This window comes from Oryctolagus cuniculus, chromosome 2 (genome assembly GCF_051225735.1).
Source record: "Oryctolagus cuniculus isolate XC-2025 breed Fujian yellow rabbit chromosome 2, ASM5122573v1, whole genome shotgun sequence".
Classification (NCBI taxonomy): Eukaryota; Metazoa; Chordata; class Mammalia; order Lagomorpha; family Leporidae; genus Oryctolagus; species Oryctolagus cuniculus.
The window spans coordinates 139,826,367-139,842,861 of NC_142868.1; positions in this window are offsets into that span (position 1 = coordinate 139,826,367).

Genomic DNA, 16,495 nt, shown 5'->3' on the forward strand with positions numbered 1-16,495 from the left:
CATCAGCGCCTAAAAACCTCCTCACAACATGGCGAAGAGAGGACCCGGATTCGGTTTGCCTGATTGATAGGACTTGTAAGAGCCTGTGGCAACTCTAGCAAGTAGAGCAGAGTGTGTGCCGCGGGACACCGAAGACAGGCGCGTATCAACGCCAAAAATAAAAAGAAAGGGGGATCTGTGGGGAGCAAACCGGACTAGACTGAGTTACTGGAATTAAGACTTATTCTATGCATCTGCTCTCCCACAATATGGCGCTGGGAGAGAAGTAAACAGCTTCCGCACAGCTGCCTCCAGTTCAACCAATAAACTGTAGGACTTGCTATTGATTGGAGGAGAGCAGCGTACTCGGCGTGTGGGCAGCCGAGTTGGGATTGGCGGAGGAGGACTATAAAGGAGGAGAGAGACGGCATGCACCAGGAACATCTAAGGGGAACATCTAAGGGGAGCACCTGTGCAGCCCCCGAGAGAACCGGCCGGCGGTGTGCTGCTCCCCTGCGGAAGTGGGGAATGTGGCCAGGGGGAACTGCCCTTCCACGGAGGTGGAAGGGATAGTAGCCAACCCGGGAAGAACCAGCAGCAAACCCGGGGAGGGCCGAGCAGACGAAAGAACAGCGCAGGGTCCTGTGTCGTTCCTCCACGAAGACGGGGAGCGACATTTTCCAAATTCCTAAGAGGGATCACTTTTCAGTTAAAATTTAAACACCTAAGAATAATTGTGTGTTAATTACAGAGTTCAACCAATAGTACTAGAACAAAAAAAATACTAAAATGTATCAAGTATTACATTGTACATCAACAGTCAGGACAAGAGCTGATCAAGTCACTGTTTCTCATAGTGTCCATTTCACTTCAACAAGTTTCCCCTTTTGGTGCTCAGTTAGTTGTCACCGATCAGGGAGAACATATGATATTTGTCCCTTTGGGACTGGCTTAATTCACTCAGCATGATGTTTTCAAAATTCCTCCATCTTGTTGCAAATGACCAGGTTTCATTGTTTTTGATTGCTGTATAGTATTCTATAGAGTACATGTCCCATAATTTCTTTATCCATTCTACTGTTGATCTGTTTTTTTTTTTTTTTTGTAATATGGAAGAAGGGAATGTCTTCAAACATTTTTCTCTCAAATTTTAGGGCTTCACAATGGGAAGTAATTACTAAGGAAGGCTGTAGGTGTCTAATAAAAAACAAGGTTTTCGGCCGGCGCCACAGCTCAATAGGCTAATCCTCCGCCTAGCGGTGCCGGCACACCGGGGTCTAGTCCCGGTCGGGGTGCTGGATTCTTTCCCGGCTGCCCCTCTTCCAGGCCAGGTCTCTGCTGTGGCCCGGGAAGGCAGTGGAGGATGGCCCAAGTGCTTGGGCCCTGCACTCCATGGGAGACCAGGAGAAGCACCTAGCTCCTGCCATCGGATCAGCGTGATGCGCCAGCCGCAGCGCGCCAGCTGCGGCGGCCATTGGAGGGTGAACCAACGGCAAAAGGAAGACCTTTCTCTCTGTCTCTCTCTCTCACTATCCACTCTGCCTGTCAAAAAAAACAAAAAACAAAAACAAAAACAAAAAAACAAAAACAAGGTTTTCTAGATAGGATAAAGTCATTTCAACTCTGGGATGAGACAGAGGTAGGAGACAGGGAAGGCCACTGAAACCTGACAACATTTGTGGTACCCACTGGAGTGCAGCAGCTGCCATCTACTTTGATTTGTGATCGGAGACCCATGGCAGAAGGCCTTGACAAAACTGGCTTGGAATTAGACTTGTATTGGATTATCATCATTTATTATAACTAACTGGTGTTTACTGTCATAATTGTGTTCTTATGAGCTTGGTGCAATCTTGTTATCTATCCGTGGCTTCTAATTATTCCTTTGGCACTGGCCAGCATGAGGTAAATCACAAAGGGTAGGAGAGCATTTGGTCTAGTAGTTAAGTCGCTGCTCAGAATGCCCGCGTCACACATTGGATTCCTGTTAATGTGCGCCCTGGGAGGCAGCAGGTGACCACTCACCGTGGGTCCCTGCCATCCACCTGGGAGGCCTAGATTGATGTTCCAGTTCCCAGCATGAGCCTGACTTAGCCCTGTTTGTTGCAGACATTTGGAGGGTAAACCAGCAGTTGGAACATTTCTCTCTGTTTCTGTTTCTCTTCCTCTTTCAAATACATAAGTGCAAATTTTTAAAAATCACTAAAGAGACTATCTACCTAATAGGCAAAATGCTATGCAGCAGTACTGTGGTTTTGGTTTATGTCACTTATGTATAGGTTTCAAAAATTTTTTTTTTATTGACAGGCAGAGTGGACAGTGAGAGAGAGTGAGAGAGAGAGAAAGGTCTTCCTTTTTCCGTTGGTTCATCCCCCAGTGGCTGCTGCGGCCAGCGTGCTGCAGCCGGTGCACCGCGCTGATCCGAAGCCAGGAGCCAGGTGCTTCCTCCTGGTCTCCCATGGAGTTGCAAGGCCCAAGCACTTGAGCCATCCTCCACTGCACTCCCTGGCCACAACAGAGAGCTGTACTGGAAGAGGAGCAACCATGACGGAATCCGGCGCCCTGACCGGGACTAGAACCCGGGGTGCTGGCGCCACAGGTGGAGGATTAGCCTATTGAGCCACGATGCTGGCCAGGTTTCAAATTTTAGGACATTTTTAAAAAATATTTATTTATTTATTTGAAAGGTAGAGTTATACAGAGAGAAAAGGAGAGGCAGAAAGAGAATCTTCCATCCGCTGGTTCACTCCCCAGTTGGCTGCAACAGCTGGAGCTGCGCTGATCCGAAGCCAGGAGCCAGGAGCTTCCTTGGGGTCTCCCACATGGGTGCAGGGGCCCAAGGACCTGGGCCATCTTCTACTGCTTTCCCAGGCCATAGCCGAGAGCTGGATTGGAAGTGGAGCAGCCAGGACTAGAACTGGAACCCATGTGGGATGTTGGTACGGCAGGCGGCAGCCTTACCCGCTACACTACAGCACCCAGCCCCAGGACAATTATTAAAGATAGTATGTGTTTACTTGCTGAAGACTTCCAACACAGGGTCATGGGTGTGGATTCTAATAATACTTTTGTCCATTATTATTATAACACAGCATTGAATAAATAACTCCACCAAGTCACTGAGAACAGTCATAGGAAACTGTGAGTGAGCCTAAAATTACAGAGATTCTTCCCATGAAACAAGCACACTATTTGCTATTATTCCAAAAAATGAAAGAATACCACAACTGTTTTCACATTCTATGAGGTACTGTCCTCTTTTAGTAGCCTTGTGGATTTTCATCCTTTTTGTTTAGAATTGTTAATCCATCCTTTACTTCTCATGATTCATGTCTGTCCCACTGGTGGATGCTGGGATGCACTTCCCATAGTCTCCTTCAGGAATGGAGGACTTTGTTCCCCAGCCTGTGAGTGTTACGATCAGAAAATCCCTACCTGCCAGCCCCCTATTGGATCTGACTCATCAAAGAAAAATCTCACCCAAAACTACCATCCTTCCAGGGATGACACATTCAACAACTGCTCAGAATAGTGATGTGCAGAATTAAAGACCACCCTGGGGGCTGGCGTTGGGGCACAGCATGTTAAGACATTGCCTGTGATGCCAGCATCCGCATATGAACAGTGATTTGAGTCCCAGTTACTCTGTTTCCAATCTAACTCCCTGCTAATGTACCTGGGAAAGCAGTGGAAGATGGCTCAAGTACTTGGGCTCCTGGGAGATCAGGATAGAGTTGCAGGCATTGGTGTCCACCTGGGCCAACCACTTTTATGGCCATTTCAGCCGTGAACCAGTGGATGAAGACCAGGACTTCACTGTTAAGAGTAATTAAATTCTGCCATGGGTGTTGTGGTGCAACAGTTTAAAACCACTGTTTGTGATGCATGCATCCCCTTTTAGAGTGCTTGGTTTAAGTCCAGTGTGTTCCACCCTTCCAAGTCCACTGCCTACACTTCTGATCCAGATTCCTGCTAAAATGCCTATGAGACAGTGGATGATGGCCTGAGTACTTGGGTTCCTGCCATCCATGTGGGAGACTAAGATGGAGTTCCTGGTTCCTGGCTTCATCTTGGCCCAGTTCCATGTGTTGTGGGCATTTGATGAGTGAATCAATGGGTGGAAGATCTCTCTCTCTCAAATAATAAATAAATAAATCTTTAAAGAGAGAGAGGGAGAGGGGGATAGAGAGGGAGAGGGAGGGAGGGAGAGGGAGAGAAAGGGAGAGATTCAGTGGTAGGTCAGCTTTGAAGGTGGAGAATGACATTACTGAACTGTACTCACTGGTAGCAAGGGACCATTGATGACTGGAAATGATGGAAATGACGGGACTCTGGAACAATCGAGGCCAGGTAGCAAGCAAGGTGTGATGATCAGAGACTGGTAGGCACAATTATTGTAATGACTGGCAAGCCTGATTTCTAGAGACTGATGGAAATATTTAATAGAACACAACATTATTTGGGGACAAGTAGAAGGGTAGCCAACAGGGTAACTATTCAAATTATAAATATGGTGGATAATTAGGTCAAGAGCAATCACCCATGGCCGGCGCCACAGCTCACTAGGTTAATCCTCTGCCTGTGGAGCTGGCACCCCGGGTTCTAGTCCCAGTTGGGGCGCCGGATTCTGTCCCGGTTGCTCCTCTTCCAGTCCAGCTCTCTGCTGTGGCCCGTGAAGGCAGTGGAGGATGGCCCAAGTGCTTGGGCCCTGCACTTGCATGGGAGACCAGGAGAAGCACCTGGCTTCTGGCTTCGGATTGGCACAGCACGCTGGCTGCAGCGCCCCGGCCACAGCAGCCATTGGAGGGTGAACCAACGGCAAAAGGAAGACCTTTCTCTTTGTCACTCTCTCTCTCACTGTCTAGCTCTGCTTGTCAAAAAAAAAAAAAAAAAAAAAAAAAAAAAAAAAAAAAAAAAGAGAGAGAGAGAGAGAGAGCAATCACCCATGACAAGTAACATTTTTTACTCAGTGTCCTAACCTAATGCAGATTTCTGATCTGGTTCCATTGTCTGAGGCAGAGGTCAAGTTCCCAGAAGGAAGAACTGAGCAAAACTTCTAATTTCTGCCGTTTCTTCCTGGGATGCAATATTTTTCATTTACAATCTTGGTCAGAGGAGAGGGTAATTTCAGAGGTTTCCATTTGACCTTCTCTATTTGTGAAAAAGGTTCATTGTCCAGTGGTTTCCACTTTAACTCATTGCATCTTGGGCTACATGTTCACTACTTGCCCAAGTCCAATAAGACAGAGCACTCAAACATACAATAGATTACATATAGCACGTTTATCACTTAAATATGGGCAGAAAGAGACAACAGAAGCCTCAGATTCATTGTGAACCAATTCCACAAGGCTCAGAAATGGTAGAAATTAGTGCCAACCTTTAAGACCTGATCTTTGCCATATTCTCATTTAAGTCATCAGATTGACTACTGAAAAACCAGACAAATCCTGGGGAATGTCAGTAAACTGATGCAAAGTCAACCAAGTAGCAGCCCAGTGGCTGCTGTAGTATTTTTGCTGGAGCAGATTAACATAGTATTGATGGTGATATGGGGCCATTCATCTGTCACAGGTATTACTTACCATCCTTCTCAGAGAAGATGACCCAAAACATAATTCATTTGCAATGGACAATAGTATATACTTAAAGTCTCGCCCCAGAACTAAGTCTACTGTCTCATTCTGTCACAATAAGAAAAAAGGGGAGGAAATGTTTGATGAAGAGAGAACTGATTATTGTGTGTTCAGTCTGCATTGTAGCCGAAAGTCAGATTATTTTTCTAATAGAGCAGTGGGAAAAAGGAATGGCTGCTTTCTAAAGAGCTACAATTTCCTTAACTGGGAGTGTGCTAGCATGAAGTAGGTGCCTACTCATCATGGCTGTTGTGGAGACACCTCATGTTACTGATAGAGGTACTGGAATTGTCAACCTTGGGTTCTCTCATTTTGAAATCAAGGGATGAAAAAGAATAAAGTAGGGGCTGGCGCTGTGACTCAGTAGGTTAATCTTCCTCCTGTGGTGCCGGCATCCCATATGGGCACCGGTTCTAGTCCCAGCTGCTCCTCTTCCAATCCAGCTCTCTTCTGTGGCCTGGGAAATCAGTAGAAGACGCTTCAAGTTCTTGGGCCCCTGCACCCTCATGGGAGACCAGCAAGAATCACCTGGCTCCTGGCTTCGGATTGGCACAGCTCTGGCCATTGTGGCCCTCTGGGGAGTGAACCAATGGAAGGAAAACCTTCCTCACTGTCTCTCTCTCTCACTTTCTATAACTGTATCTGTCAAATAAATAAATAAAATCTTAAAAAAAAAGAAAAAGAATAAAGTAGATGAGGCTGAAATGTTGACTTTGTTCAGGTGGTATCTTAATCTGTTGTCTTGCTATAATAAGATGTCAAAGACTGATAAATAAAGAAAATAAATTGATTTGTCAAAGTCCTGGGGGATCCAAGTCAGAGTGCCAGCATCCTGTGAGGGCTTACTGCTGCATCATGATGTGGTAGGGGCATTGAATGTTGCTCTTCTTGTAAAACAAGTGATGCCATCACTGGGTCCCACTTCGATGGCCTCAGCTAATCCTAATTACTGCTCAGAGTTCCACCTCCAAATATCATTAACATGTTAATTTGGGGATTATGTGGCCAACACATAATATGAGACAAATACTGAAATTACAGCAAGTAGATATTTTAAGTCAGAAACCAAGAAGTAATCAAGTTCCAATTATCTAATAGCATTGGCTTAACTAGGTTTGGAGATGGCATGTGTTTCAGGAAACAGTTCATCTCCTGGGTGTCTCCTTTAAGCACATTTCAGCATCTTCAGGTTATCCATTGATTAGGGCTATTGATAACTTAATATCCTTCTGACTTTAGTTCTCATTCTAGGCACTGTTACAGTGACCAGTTTGGTGCAGATTTTGACCAGCTTCGAGAGTGCAATGCTCAGGCCTACACTATGCTCCTCTTTCTGTATGCTCTCCATTATTGCAGCATGGGTTCTTTGGGCCAATGGTTGACCAACAGGCAGAAGGAGGCAATGGATCAATGCTTTTTCTCTTCTTCCCTGGTGCACAATACAGGTATCTCCTATGACCCCAAAGGATTCAGTACCCAGTCTGCTATAATGATAGTCAACTCAATGATATATGTCCTTATGTTGGCTATTTTTTTCACTCGTATTTTCTTCCCCTTGCCTGCCTCCACCTCCCTCCTCTTCCAGTTCTATCTCGTGGGACAACACTCCAAGAAAAATACTTCTTCTAGCTTTTGTCTCAGGCTCTGCTTTTTAGAGGGATACAGGCTATGTTCTGAAGCAGCAACATCTCACGGGCAGGTGCTACCAAGAACTCTGTTGTTGGCAAACAATCTCCTATGTGTGTCTTTGAGTATCCTTCTCTACTCTTACTTCTTTTTTAAAGATTTATTTATTTTTTTGAGAGTTAGTGAAAGAGAGTTAAAGAGAGAGTGAGGGAGAGAGAGAGAGAGAGAGATCTTCATCTGCTGGTTTACTTCCCAGAGGGCCACAATGGCCAGAGCTGGGCTGATCAGGAGCCAGAAGCTTCTTCTGGGTCTCTCACATGGGTGGCAGGGGCCAAAGCATTTGAGCCATCTTCTACTGCTTTTCCCAGGCCTTTAGCAGGAGCTGGATTAGAAGTGGAGCAGCCAGGACACAGCCCATTGCTCATACGGGATACTGGTGTTGTAGAAGGCGGCTTTACCTGCTACGCCACAATGCCAGGCCCCTCTCTTGGTTTCTAAACAATATAAACCAGGTCAAAGCAGGTCAAGTTCTATTTCAAGCAAGAAATACATCGAGGAGTAATAGTGAAAATTTTTTTTGATTGGTTCATATATACCAAGCCCTGTGCTGAGTGATTTTTATTCGGTATCTAGTTTACTTCTTATCTTAATTCAGTGAGAGAGGCACTGTTCTTATTTACACAAGAGGAAACTGAGGCTGAGACAATTTTAGCAACTTTCTTCATGTGACCTTTTAAAGTGGGAAGCCAGGAGGCCACCTGACTCTACTATCTGATGTCAGAGTAGAGTTCTTAAACACTAGAAATCCCAAGATGCAAATCAATATTAGGCCTCAGGGGAGTGATTAATGGTGTTTGATTACTAATATTGAATGTGCAAGCATTGGGATGGAATTGCACGAAGAGTCGATTTTTCTCTGGCAGCCCACAGGGAATAGCCAGGCTCCTCCAGTGGGAGGAGGTCTCATTCCCCAAGGAGGTGAGGGTCAGCATCTATTGGGCTTTGTCTGATGGCTGGAAAAGGGGGAATGCTGTGATATTTATTTATGGTTATATATAATGGTTATGATTATTTATGATATTTGCAAATAGATCGGTCTACCTGGTAATTTATGGCAGTCACTTGGGCTTTTAATCACAGAGATGGCCTTAAAAATAATTTCAGTCTGTCACTGGAGGACAAATAGATGGTGTTTGCATGTCAGCCTTCAAAAAGGAGCGGCTGCTAACACCTGGGAAACAAAACAAATAGGATTAGGTAATTTACAAAAGTGCTTCATTTTTCAAAACCTTTTCACTTTCCTCACTTCTTCATGTTATGCTGAAGTATAATGTTTGTCTTAATTAGAAGAAATAGGTCATGACTCTGAAGGCAAACAGACCCATTATTCTTCAAGAAATGTTCCAAGCCTCCAGCCTGAGGTCAGGCTGCAGGGATAAGAGGTGCCCTGGGAGGGGAGCGATTTTCATTTTAAATGGTGCTGAGCAAACATTCACTTCTCCCCACCACCATCAGCTTCCAGAACAACCCACAAATGTCTTTCTGAGGAGTAGACACTGAATCCAAACCCCAGATCCAGCCTTGGTACACTTGCTTGGGCTAAATGCTCACATTTCAGGGCCCTTTGTCATGTATGCCACATCTGGTCCCTAGAACTAAGCTCACAAGTGAAGGGTAAGAAATTTTTTGTCTTTTTCAAAATGTATCAACATTACTTGTAAGGGGTGGGCATTTGGTCTAGTGGTTAAATTGCTGGTTAGGATGTTTGTATCCCACATGTCAGAGTACCTTACTCTGGTTCCTGATTCCAGCTTCCTGCTAATGTACATCCTGGGAGGGCAGCAGGCAATGACTCAGTGATGAGTCCCTGCCACCCATGTGAAAGATCTGGCTTGAGTACTTTGGTACCTCCCAGCTATGTGAGCATTTGGGAAGTCAACCAATGGATGGGAGGTCTCTTTCTCTATTTGTCTTACTATCTCTGTCTCTCAAATTAATGAATAAAAGATGAAAGTATAAATGTATGATGTGGAATTACTCACATGAACAAATTTTATTAGTTTCCTGTTACTCTGACCCCAAATGAAAATGAAATGGATATCACAATGACAAGAACCATATCTAGTGAGTTCCATGTTCTTGGACTTGTTATTTAGGCTTTCTGAGTGGGTACTAGGGGTGATGGGATTCAAAGAGATACCAGATATAGAATGTGCTCTACAGAAACTCACAGACTTAACAGACGGGCTTAACCAATATACTCAAATAAATAAGGTATGAGACAGAGAGGCAAGTTTCATTATCGATAGGGTGCTATACAAGTTTGTAAACAAGATTATTTCAAACTAAAAGTATAAATAAGGCTTTGTAGAATCCTTTGAATTCGGTCTTGAGTGGAAGTTGCTATTTGAACACTCAGAGTTGAGTTTGGAAAGCATTCTAGAGACAAGGAATAGCTTGTGCAAAGACAGAGGTGTGAGCACTGTGTAGGAGTGGTGGGGAGTACAAGGGAGCTGGGGAAAGATGATGGAGGGGTTTGCCTATTGGATAAGGAATTGTAGAGAAGCTGCAATCAATGAGTTTGTGATTTCTTCAGATTTTATGGCTGCCAATGGGCAGAGCATGATTTATAGCCCGAATGCCCTGGCTCTCACTCTAGGGAGTTTTCTGTTCCTCTTCCTCACAGTAGATGGCAAGGGGTTTCTAACTTTGCTTTACATTTGATCACCAATGACAGATACCCTAAGAAGCCCATTTTGGGAGGTTAAAGGCGGTGTGATCCTCAGGTCATAACTCGGGAAATCTACCAGCTTTGTGGTTAACTTTGACAAGATTTGCTTTTACTTTCCTTCCTTCCAGTAGAAAGAAAGGGGGCCAGGTGTGGGCCAGCAAGACCTTGGTAACAGGCACGTGTCTGGGGATATGTGTGTATGAAGGAGAAGAGTGTGTGGTATGTACATGCCTACGTGCCTGATGTCTTTGGACCCAGGCCAAATAGGAATCACTTCTGGACTTTTGTTCATTCAGCTTGACATGGGCGAGAAGCCAGAATGAAGAAGTGTCACTTTGCTCTAAAGTGTGTTTACTTCTGAGCTTAGGTGGAGCTCAGGAACTGGAGTGTGTCAATGACTAGAAAAGCCCTTCCTTGTGGCTTCCTTGTGAGCTGGCTTAGCTAAAAGATACTGGCAAAGAAGTGGTAGTGCTCAAACATTGGAAGAGATCTCCGAGATCTGCCGAAAACCTTTCCGTGACAATACTTGTCTTCCTGGCGCAGGCCAATACCCACCTGAGGCTTATTCTCTTGGTTGACACATTTGCTGGCTTAGCATTTACCAGCTAGGATGCTATGAGGATAAGGTGAGGTGACGCTAGTCAAGAGCCCAGCCCAGTGAGCGCACAGCATATAGCTAAACAGTGGTAGCCCTCACCTGTGGAGCAGTCTTCTGAGCCCTGGGGGCCATGTTACAAGTGTCCACTGACCAGGGAAGGTTGACTTTCCTGGACCACAGCTCTGCAGAATCCCTTCTGTTGCAAAGCCCATGTTTTCAGCTGATATCATCCTTGTGGTATGAATTTGGCATCTAGGGAAACATCTGGGATTGCACTAGAAGACAGGAGCCAGTTTTTACTATTTTCTGTTAAATTCTTCCTATTCTATAATTTCATTGTTATTGTTTTAAGTACAATCAATTGTTTATTTTCCTTTTGACCTGTTTTAAATGTAGCCTTCATATTTGCTTCCTTGGGATGCAGTAACAGTCTCTCACAAACTGGGTGGCTTGAAACAACAGAAATTTATTTTTTTTTTACAGTTCTAGAGGCTTGAAATGTGAAATCAGGGTGTTAGTGGGGCCGTGCTTCATTTGAAACCTGCAGGGAAATCCTTCATTGTCTCCTTCTAGCGTCTGGTGTCTTCTTGCAATTCCTTGGTTTGCAGCTGCATTACTTTAACCTCTGCCTTCATGGTCACATGATCTTCTTTCTTGGGTCTCTGTGGGTGTTCATGTGACTTTCTTACAAGAATATTAGTCATTGGATTTGGATTTATTCTCATCTAGTCTGATTATATCTTAACTAATTATGTCTGCAAAGGCCTTATTTCCAAAGAAAGTACATTCTGACATTTCAGGTGGACATGCATTGTTGGGGACACTGTTCAATCCTGGGGAATATTCAGAAAAGGATTCTAGTGAGGAAGGGTACATAGTAAGTGACGAATAAATGTTGTTGTTTTCATCTGTATTCCTCTGAACTCCAGATCACCTGGGGTGGCTGGGATGCAAGGCCCTAGGGAGCCCTGGCAGCGTGGGAAGGGAGCCAAGAGAAGTGGCACAGTCTTGCATGCGGGGCTGTGACAAGGACTGGGCAGTCTTGACCAAACACCCCAGCTGCACCATGGCTCCTTTGCATCTGTCAGAAGGAGTTTTGAAAAGGTGAAATCCTGGCCTGGCTCTGATATGCGTTACTGATACAGTTTCAAACAAATCGCGGAATCTCTTTGGGCCTATTTCCTCACTTCTGGATTAGGAATAACAATCATGCTATTCTACCTGCTGAGTCACTTCCACAGGGTCATGGTGAGGGGCAAGTGAGAGAACAGTGAAATGTCCTTGTCCACTTGGGGATGACCATCTCTGTGCACAAGTCACAGTGACCTCCCACAGTGACCTCCTCACTGCTTTGTTCTAAACCATCTCATTGCTCCTTTGTGTTCACAGTAAAACCCAGCTTGATCACACAGCACACTTTTTTTCAGCCTCAGAGCTCAGTACAAGTCCTACCTCTCCCATGTGCACTCCACTAGCTCTTCCAGCCCAGAATCAAAAGCTTGTTTTCTGGACTACTGTGGTTAGCATTTGATTGTATTTTGTCTCAAATTATTCTTTGATTGTTTCTTGTAGGAAGGTCTAACCCAGTGGAATCTGAAGCGTGATAAATGAAAGCAGAGAATTGTAGCCAGGGTAGGAATGCTCCATCTGTCCATCTCTCTTCTCTGTCCCTTCCTTCCTTTTTCCACTGCCTTTCTCCCCACAAGCTTGGAAACTCTGAGGCTTTGTGGAGCACCTGCTTGGAAATCATTGCATGAGTTTCAGGAACAAGGTGGCAGAAGTTCTCTCTGTCTCTGTCTCTGTGAGTCTCTCTCTCTTCCTTTCCCCTCTACTTCTCTCAGATAGCATTAAATTATAGAAATGCACTAAAAACTCTGCACTTACAACAAGTGAAAGAAATAAGTGTACAGAGTATGGGTATAGCAACGCTTCAGTAGTTGGTTTCTTTCTTTGAAAAACCTCTGGAAGGCAGAAAACATAGAGAAATAATTGGCTGATAAAGCAGAGTGAAGAAAGCTTCAAGGTAGGACTGCACACTTGAGCTTCAGCCAAAGAACACCTGTTGCCCAATAGAAAGATAGGGAGGCTCTGCCCTTGGAGACAGCTCTCATATCAGCGGGAGGGAGTAGGAAGTGGAACCGAAAATGGGAGACTCATTGAAGATCCGTGGGGCTGTTCCTGTTGTCTCCACCTTTCCTGTGAAATCCAGAACAACCTGTGTACCTAAGCAGAATCTTCCCCAAAAGAGTTGAAAAATACTCTTTGTCAGAGAGCTAGTATAGGGGGGTTGCTCAGGGTAAATCTTTCCTCATTCTGGAACTGAGATAAAATGTAATGGTACATTTTCTACCTGTTCACCTGAAACAAAACCTGCCAGTTGATAAACCAAACCCTTATTCACAGAGTTCTTGGTCAGATGTCTTGCTTCTTACTTCTTAAATATGTGAACACATATCAGGATTTTCACAACATTTAAGTAAAGTCTATGACAGGAGACAATGGCCAAGATAAATGAAGAAACATGATCCTGGAGGAAATGGAAATAATTTAGGAGACATGGAAACACCTTCAAAATCTAGATTCTTTAGAGGAATTTGAGAAAATATTGCAAACATAAAACATGAGAGAATGTTACAAAATATAAAGGAATAAAATTAATAAAATAAATGCTTACAAAATAATTTGATGTTCAGACTGGAAGACAAAGTTAAGGACATGTCTAAGAAATGAGAATAGGAGTAAAAGAAGGAAATGAAGGAGGAGAAAGGAAGGACATGAATTGAAAGAAAGAAGATCAATTCAGAAATTTCATCATTTGAATGATAGATTGAATTTTATTTAAGATTTATATATTCAAAAGACAGAGTTACAGAGAGGGAAAGGCAGAGGCAGAGAGAGAGAGAGAGAAAGTCTTCCATCTAATGGTTCACTTCCCAGATAGCTGCAATGGCCAGAGCTGGGCCAGACCAAGCCAGGAACTTCACCCAGTTCTCCCACATGGGTACAGGGGCCCGAGGACTTGGGCCATCTTCCTCTGACTTCTCAGGTGCATTAGCAGGGAGCTGAATCAGAAGTGGAACAGCTGGGACTTGAACCAGGGACTATATGGGATGCTGGTGCTACAGGCGACAGCTTAACCTGCTATGCCACAGTGCTGGCCCCAGTAAATGGCTTTATAAGAGTTTGTCAGTTAGCAGAGGAAATCAGAGAAGAAGTTAATAAATAAGAAAATTTTCCAGAACTGGATGGAGATATGAGGCTTCAGATTAAAGGGGGCTACTAAATACTGGATGGTACAAATAAAAATATATATATATAATAATAATCATAATATTTTGCTTCATTGGCATTAAAAAGATCTTAAAACTTTCTGAGGGGACAATGTTGTGGCGTAATGGATCAAGTTGTAGTCTGCAGCACCAGCATCCCATATGGGCACCAGTTTGACTCCTGGCTGCTCCACTTCTGATCCAGCTCCCTGCTAATGTACCTGGAAATGCAGCAGAGAATGGCTCAAGTGCTTGGGCCCTGGCACCCACATGGGAGACCTGGAAAAAGCTCCTGGCTCCTGGTTTCGGATCAGTCCAGCTCTGGTTGTTGCAACCCTTTAGGGAAGGAGCCAGTGAATGGAAGACTTCTCTCTCTGTCTCTGTCTCTGTCTCTGTCTCTATCTCTGTCTCTGTCTCTCTGTAACTCTGCCCTTCAAATAAATAAAAATAAATTAAAGAAAAAGTTCTCTGAGAGGAAAATCAGGCAATTTACAAGACAAAAGAATCAGTATGATATTAAATTTCCTAATAGCAACACTAGATGCTAGAAGACATGGAGCAATGCTTATTAAGTTCTGATTGAATGTGATCATTGTCCTAAAATTCTATACCCAGTCAAGCTGGCAATCACATTTGAGCCCCCCCTAATCCCAAGGACTCAGTTTATGACCACAAATTCTTAGTAAGCTGCTAGAGAATGAGTTCAAGAAAGAAGGAGAGGGGAAGCCATGGGAGACGAAGATTCCACCTAGAAGAGCAACCAAGAGGACTTCCAGCAAGGCAGCTTGGTCTTGGCTAAAGTGAGCGATGAGGAGCTGGCGCTATGGTGCAGCGGGTTAATGCCCTGGCCTGCAGTGCCAGCATCCCATATGGTCGCTGGTTTGTGTCCTGGCTGCTCTACTTCCGATCCAGCTCTCTGCTATGGCTTGGGAAAGCAGTAGAAGATGGCCCAAGTCCTTGGGCCCCTGCACCTACGTGGGAGACCCGGAAGAAGCTCCTGGTTCCTAGCTTCAGATTGGCACAGCTCGAGCCATCGCGGCCACCTGGGGAGTGAACCAGCGGATGGAAGACCTCTCTCTCTCTCTCTCTCTCTCTCTCTCTCTCTGCCTCTCCTCTGTCTGTGTAACTCTGACTTTCAAACAAATAAATAAATCTTTAAAAAAAATAAAGTGAGCAATGAATCCATGTTGGAGAATGAAGACAGAAGCTTTTGTGAAAGGAGTCTTGACACCTATAGGGAACCAAGGATTTTATAGCTTTTAGTGTATATTGAGAACTTTGATAATTATGAGACTAAAATAATGTTGTAGAAAATAAGAAAAAGGAATAAACAATTTAGAATTTTGGAAAAACAACAACAAAACTGTATGTGAAAGGCTTGCTCTAGGGGCAGGCATTGGTGATGCAGTGAGCTAAGCTGCCGCCTGTCATGCTGCCATCCCAGCTTGAGCACCAGTTCAAGTCCAGGTGGCTTTGCTGTTGTCCAGCTCCATGCTAATGCAGCTGTGAAAGCAGTTAAAGCTGACCTAAGTACTTGGGGCCCTGCCACCCACCTGGGAGACCTGGATGGAGTTCCCGGCTCCTGGTTCAGGCTTGGTGCAGCCCTGGCCATTGCAACTATTTGGGGAGTGAACCAGTGATATGAAGATCTCTCTCTCTCTCTCTGCCTTTCAAATAAATAAATGTTTAAAAATATTATGAAAGAGTAAAAAAGTATGCTCCAAATATAAAGTAACCTCACCAAATATAAAGTAACCACTTAATAGAATATGAAGAAGAAGACATTTGGTGCAGATGCCAGAAATGTTATTCTCTGATTTTGAGCTTTTAGATTTCAGTGGGATAAATCCTGGAGGACTTACAAACAGAAGACACATATTATTTATCTCTCTCTTTTTTTTTAAATTTATTTGACAGGTAGAGTTATAGACAGTGAGAGAGAGACAGAGAGAAAGGTCTTCCTTCCATTGGTTCACTCCCCAAATGGCCGCTATGGCCAGTGCTGCACCAATCTGAAGCCAGGAGTCAGGTGCTTCCTCCTGGTCTCCCATGTGGGTGCAGGGCCCAAGCACCTGGGCCATCTTCCACTGCCCTCCTGGGTCACAGCAGAGAGCTGGACTGGAAGAGGAGCAACTGGGATTAGAACCCGGTGCCCATATGGGATGCCGGTGCCACAGGCAGAGAATTAACCAAGTGAGCCACAGAGCTGGCCCCGCATATTATTTATCTCAATGCAAACATTACAGGATCAATTGATGGAAGCTGGGGAATATGAGCAAGGAAAAAGGAAATAGTTGTGACTAGTTGATGCAACAAGAACTGAGACTTTAATATGCTACTTGAAGTTGCAGATATTGAGTAGAAGAACTGAATAGGGGTTGTAACTAACTTGGGATGAAGAAGGGAAGGGGAGGAAGGTAGAGGTTGTGTAGGTGAGCTACATTTGCATCCATCACGGTGAAAGTCAGTAGCTTATGTTGAGAGATAATAAATCAAGAAAGAGAGGTAGACATCTATTACATAGAGATTGGGAGTAAGTATCAAGAGAAACAGAAACAGAATGATTCCTGCCTCTAGGAAACAGGACTGGGTGGGATGGGGAGGGTACATTTTCATGGTAATTTTTTTAGTGTTGGGTTTTTCTAACTATGTACAT